Source organism: Carcharhinus amblyrhynchos, chromosome 2, assembly GCF_965287045.1.
Source record: "Carcharhinus amblyrhynchos chromosome 2, sCarAmb.v2.hapA, whole genome shotgun sequence".
NCBI lineage: Eukaryota > Metazoa > Chordata > Chondrichthyes > Carcharhiniformes > Carcharhinidae > Carcharhinus > Carcharhinus amblyrhynchos.
The window spans coordinates 124,428,495-124,434,494 of record NC_137325.1 but is presented as its reverse complement, the minus strand read 5'-3'; the positions used below and the strand labels follow the sequence as shown (position 1 = coordinate 124,434,494).

At 45.0% G+C, this 6,000-nt stretch overlaps 1 long non-coding RNA gene across 1 annotated transcript in view; it reads right to left on the bottom strand.

Moving 5' to 3' along the window:
- Positions 1 to 5,273: 5,273 nt before the first annotated feature.
- The window catches only part of LOC145361595 (uncharacterized), a 39,053-nt gene continuing 38,326 nt past the window's right edge, over positions 5,274 to 6,000 (bottom strand). Inside the window, exon 3 of the long non-coding RNA XR_013889849.1 lies at positions 5,274 to 5,917. This is a non-coding gene — a long non-coding RNA (uncharacterized LOC145361595). The remainder of the gene's footprint in view (positions 5,918 to 6,000) is intronic.

The following is a 6,000-nucleotide window of genomic DNA, read 5'->3' as shown; positions in this document are numbered from 1 at the left end:
AACCGCTCTTCTAATCTCTTCACCATCTCTAAATTCTCAGACTGCTTGTCTGACATTCGCGACAGGATAAAGAGTAATCTCCTCCAACCAAATATTAGTGAGACCCTAGCCGTTATCTTCAATCCTCATCACTCCATTTATTCATGCTATCATCAGGACCACTACTTCCCTCGCCTCAACATTTTTTTATTATTTGTTCATGGGATGTGCCGGCTGGACCAGCATCGTTAATATGGCATGACAGCACAGTGGTTAGCACTGCTGCCTCACAGCATCAGAGACCCGGATTCAATTCCCAGCTTGGGTCACGTTCTCCCCGTGTCTGTGTGGGTTTCCTCCGGGTGCTCCCGTTTCCTCCACAGTCCAAAAGGCATGCTGGCTATGGTGCATTGGCCATGCTAAATTGTCCCTCAGTGTACCTGAACAGGCATCGGAATGTGTTGACTTGGGGAATTTCACAGTAACTTCATCGCAGTGTTAATGTCAGCCTACTTGCAACAAACAAATAATTGCCTGTGAACTGCCTGTCAACTGAATGGTTTGCCAGACCATTTTTGAGGACATTTAACAGTCAACCACATTTTTGTGGATCTGGAGTCATGAGTAGGCCAGATCAGGTCAGGATGACAGATTTCCTTCCCTAAAGGGTATTAGTGAACCAGATTAGTTTTTGCAACAATCGACAATGTCCTCAGGATCATAATTGTACTTTTAATTCTAGATTATTTTACTAGATTCATATTTCACCTTCTGGCATGGAATGATTTGAACGGAAGTCCTCTGAGCATAACCCTGGGTCTTGGGATTACAAGTCCCATGACAATACCAGGATATCACTGCCTCCCTTCATATGACTCAGCTCATCTGCATCTTAAACCCTCGTTCATTGCCTTAAAATTACTATTCCAACACATTTCTGGCTAGCTTCCATTAAGCTAAGTTAATCCAATGATTTGCTGCACATATGCCAATTTGCATCAAGACCCATTTATCCAAATTCCCTGTGCTTGTGATCTACATTATCTCCCAGTCCAGGCAATGCCTCGATTTTGAAATTATAATCCTTGTTTTCAAGCTTTTCCATGGCCTTTCCTCCTCTTTATCTCTGCAACCACCTTCAGCAAGACAGCCTTCCAAGATCTTGTTCCTCCTCCAAGATCTTGACCTCTTGCACACCTATTTTAATTGGATCACCATTTGAATTTCCTCCTAAGACTGTCTGCCTCATTCTCTCTCTCTTTTTTTCTCTCGCTCTTTAAAAAGAAAGACTTGCATTTATGTAGCAATTTCACAGCCCCAGAACACTACAAAGTAGTTTACTACCAGCAGTGGCACAGTGCTTAGCACTGCTACCACACAGCACCACGGACCTGGGTTTGATTCCTGGCACAGGTCACTGTGTGGAGTCTGTGTGGGTTTTCCCCAGGTGCTCCGGTTTCCTCCCACAGTCTGAAAAATGTGCTGGTTAGCTACATTATCCATACTAAATTCACCCTCAGTGTACCCGAACAGATGCCGGAGTGTGGTGACGAGGGGATTTTCACAGTAACCTCATTGCAGTGTTAATGTAAGCCTACGTGTCACACTAGTAAATGAGCTAAATCTTTTTCTTTGGCAGAGTTGTCACTGTTGCAATGCAAGAAGCACAGCAGCCAATTTATGCACAGCAAGCTGCCCCAAACAGCCATGCAATTATGAGTAGTTAATCTGTTTTTCCTTAGTGATGTTGATTGAAGGGTAATTAGTGGCCAAGATACCAGAAATAGCTCCTGCACTCCTTTTCAGGGAGTGTTTATAGTGACCTGAGTGGGCAGAAGATTGTGGAGAATACAACAGGATATAGATAGGCTAGCACTGCTGCCTCACAGCACCAGGGACCCAGGTTCGATTCCCGGCTTGGGTCACTGTCTGTGCAGAGTCTGCACGTTCTCCCGTGTCTGCGTGGGTTTCCTCCAGGTGCTCTGGTTTCCTCTCACTGTCTATAAGAAGTGCAAGTTAGGTGCATTAGACATGCTAAATTCTCTCTCAGTGTACCCGAATAGGCAGCAAAGTGTGGCAACTAGGGGATTTTCACAGTAACTTTGTTGCAGTGTTAATGTAAGCCTACTTGTGACACGAATAAATAAACTTCAAGCTTTGAAAAGTCCACTGATATTGCACAGTTAAACTGCACCGTATACTTGTTTCAGCAATTATGCTTTGTTGAATGGACCTATTATATATTAAGCTGATCTTTCTCTTCACCCTATCTGTAACTGTAACACTATATACTGCACCTTCTCTCCTTCTCCCCTATGTAGTCTATGAGTTGTCTGGTGCATAAGAAAAAATACTTTTCATTGTACCCCAGTACATGTGACAATAATAAATCAAATCAAAATCAATCATTGTGGAAATGGTTTGCCTGCAACTTCCTTTTGAACAGTTACGTGGATTCATTTTCTCCCTACCGTTTATGACAAAGTTTCTGCATGACTACCTGGCCTGCCCCAGTGCTGGTTTTCTCTGACAACTTTTTCTGTTAAATTACTGTGTGAGTAAACAGTGCTGTGGGGCTTGGAGTCTCTCGCTCTTCTCTATGACTGTCACAATGGTTAATGGTGTTTGTACTTTTTGTCTGTCAGGCAAGTTTGATAGCACACTCGGATGAAACAACAGAATATTGTTTTTATTCATTCACAGGATGTGGACATGGCTGGTTAGGCCACCATTTATTGCTTATCCCTTGAGAAGGTGCTGGTGAGCTACTTTCTTGAAGTGCTACAGTCCATGTGGTGTTGGTACACTGACAGTGCTGTTAGGGTGGGATTTCCAGGATTTTGACCCAGTGATAGTGAAGAAATGGTGCTATGTTTCCAAATAGTCAGGAAGTTCCAGTTGGTGGCCTGTACACACACATTTCTGCTACACTTGTCCTTCCAGTTGGTGATTGTCTTGGGTTTGGAAGATGCAGTCTAGGGAGTCTTGGTGAGTTCCGACAGTGCAGTTATCAATTGTACACGTTGCTGCCTCTTTTCTTTGGTGATTTAGGGGTGGCACAGTGGTTAGCGCTGCTGCTCACAGCACCAGGAACCCAGGTTTGATTCTGGCCTTGGATGGCTGACTGTATGCTCACACATCCACCAGTGTCTCTGTTTTCTCTGGGTGCTCTGGTTTCCTCCTACAGACCAAAGATGTGCAGATTAGGTGGATTGACCATGTTTGATTGTCTCTTCGGGGGTCAAAGATATGAATATGAGGTGAATTGGCCATAGTAAATGCATGGGGTTACATGGGTTGTTGTGGGGGCTGGGGGGGGGGTGGGGTGGGGAGAGCTGGGAGGGGAAGTGGTAGTTGTGGGGGTGATCCTGGATAAGATGCACTTTCAGAAAGTTGGTACAGACGCAATGGGCTGAATGGTCTCCTTCTGCACTGCAGGGATTCTATGATGCCGGAGGGAGTGAACATTTGTGGATGGGGTGCCAATCAAATGGATTGCTTTGTCCTGGATGGTGTCAAGCTTCTGAAGCGTTCTTGGAGCTGCACTCATCCAGGCAAGTGGAGACTATTCTACCACAGTCCTGGCCTTGCAGATTGTGGACAGGCCTCAGGAAGTCAAGAGTTAAGTTACTTGCTACAGGATTCCTAATCTCTTACCTGCTTTTGTAGCCACAGTATTTACATGGCTGGTCCAGTTCAATTTCTGGTCATTAAATATTGATCCTAGGATTGTGGAGGCCCCAGGCTACAGGGAAGCAAAATGGGAAGGATTTGCAAGGAAGCAAGTCGGGGATCAGAAGCCAGAGTGCCAGTGGCTTACATTTTCCCTCTCCCTGAGACCCCACCCCCACCCCCGCCACCCCCCAGCTCCCCCAATCCCTTTCAAACACTGATTGCTTTTGACCAAAAGCCCTCCCCCAAACAGGTGACAAGCGACGCACGCAGGTTCACCTGCAGACAGGGCCTACTTGCAGCTGGGTTAATTCTTGTGGACGTGGGATGAGACAATTAAGTGATCATTCATTGACCACTTAAAGCCCTCAATTGGCAGTAGGGCTGGAAAGTCCCCCAGGGACCCTCCTGCCCAGAGCCTCATTCAGGTGGAGGTGGTAAAGTGGCACCACCATACTGCCTGAGTGCCCTTTCACTTCCAAGCTCAACATCAGCGAGAGTGCAAGATTCCACCCTGCGTGTGTTCTCAAGCTCTTCCCCGTCAACCTCCCATCGACAGTTTATGCCCGTGTGATGTTTGACAAAGAAGCGCAAACCTTTGAGGACGCTTGTGTACAAAACACACCTTTTACCTTTACAAAGGTAAAATACCGTGAATGCTTGAAATCTGCAGCTAGTGGTGTTCTGCAGGGATCAGTACTGAGACCTCTGTTGTTTGTAGTGTATATAAATGGTCTGACGGAAAATGTGGGTGGCCTGATCAGTAGGTTTGTGGAAGATTGGTGGAATTGCTAATAGTGCCGAGGATTGTCAGGGGATACAACTTGATATAGATTGATTGGAGACTTGGACACAGAAATGGCAGATGGAGTTTAATCAGGACAAACGCAAGGTGATGCATTTTGGAGGATCAAATTTATGTATGAATACATAAATTTATATATTATATATATATTCATGTGTCGAACTCTTTCTTAGGAATATTAACAAACAGAGGGATTTGGGTGTGCTGGTCCACAGTTCCCTAAAACTGGCAACACAGGTGGCCACGATGGTTAAGAAAGCATATGGCATGCTTGCTTTCATCAGCTGGGGCATTGAGTAGCTATATGGCACCTTGCAGCTATATAAAGCCTTGACTTGGCCACATTTGGAGCATTGCATGCAGTTCTGATCACCGCATTATTAGAAGGGCTTGGGAGCTTTGGAGAGAGAGCGCAAAAGAAAGTTCACCAGGATGTTGCGTGGTCTCGAGGACGTTAGCCATCAGGAAGAGATTGACTAAACTAGGATTGTTTTCCCGGAAAGACGAAGGTTGAGGGGAGACCTGATAGAGGTCGACAAAATTATAAGAGACATTGACAGGGTGGATGTCAGAGACTTTTTTCCCAGGATGAAAGTGTCAATTACAGGGGGAAAGAGGTTCAAGGCGAGAGGGGGAAAGTTTAAGGGAGATGCGCTGGGGATGTTTTTAAACGCAGTGGTGGGTGATTGGTATGCATTGCCACAGGATGTCGAGGAAGCAGGCACATTAGCAACATTTAAGAGGCATCTGGATGGGTACATGAATAGGGGGGAAATGGAGGGAAACAGACCGAGTAAGGGCGGAAGGTTTTCTTTTTAGTTAGGACACCATTATCGGCACAGGCTTGGAGGGCCGAAGGGCTTGTTCCTGAGCTGTATCCTTCTTTGTTACTTGAAAATGCTGGAAAGCAGTTGCTTCCAGGATTTTCTGCTGCTCTTCTGTTCTTATCTTTCTCTTGCTGAAGTTGTTTTTTGGTGAGAAGAACGTATCTCCGGGAGTGCTAGTAACTGTGTCTGGACTGCAGAATCTAAATGATTACGTTGGATCTTCATCTTGTTTGTGAGTCTGAAGCAGTGCTTTCAAAGAGGCTTTTGCTCCACGTTTTTTTCTCTGTATGGCATCCCGAGCAATGTAAACAACAAACAGTCTGACTGAGGCATAAAGAAAACTCACATTGGTGTGAAAACTGAGCCCCTTGTCTCAGTCAGATCCCATTACTTATCATGTGATAAAAGCATCCAAGGAAAACAGAATATCCTTTAATCAGGATGACACACATTTTCTGCACAGTTCTTAATATATTTCTCTTCAAAACACTGGTGCCTGCCAGTAAACCGAATGACTGAGCTCCTCATTTATCTTGCGGCTGAAGTCCACATCGAATCAATTCTTCTCTGTGTAGCAGGACCTTGTCTTTGTCCTGCATCGAAGATTACGTTCAACAATCTTCCGACCTTCTGACTGGAGTTCAAAGAACAAAGAAATTAGAACTTTGGGTGATTTTTTTTTTAATACAGGAAAGGTAATTGCTTACCGTTGAGAAG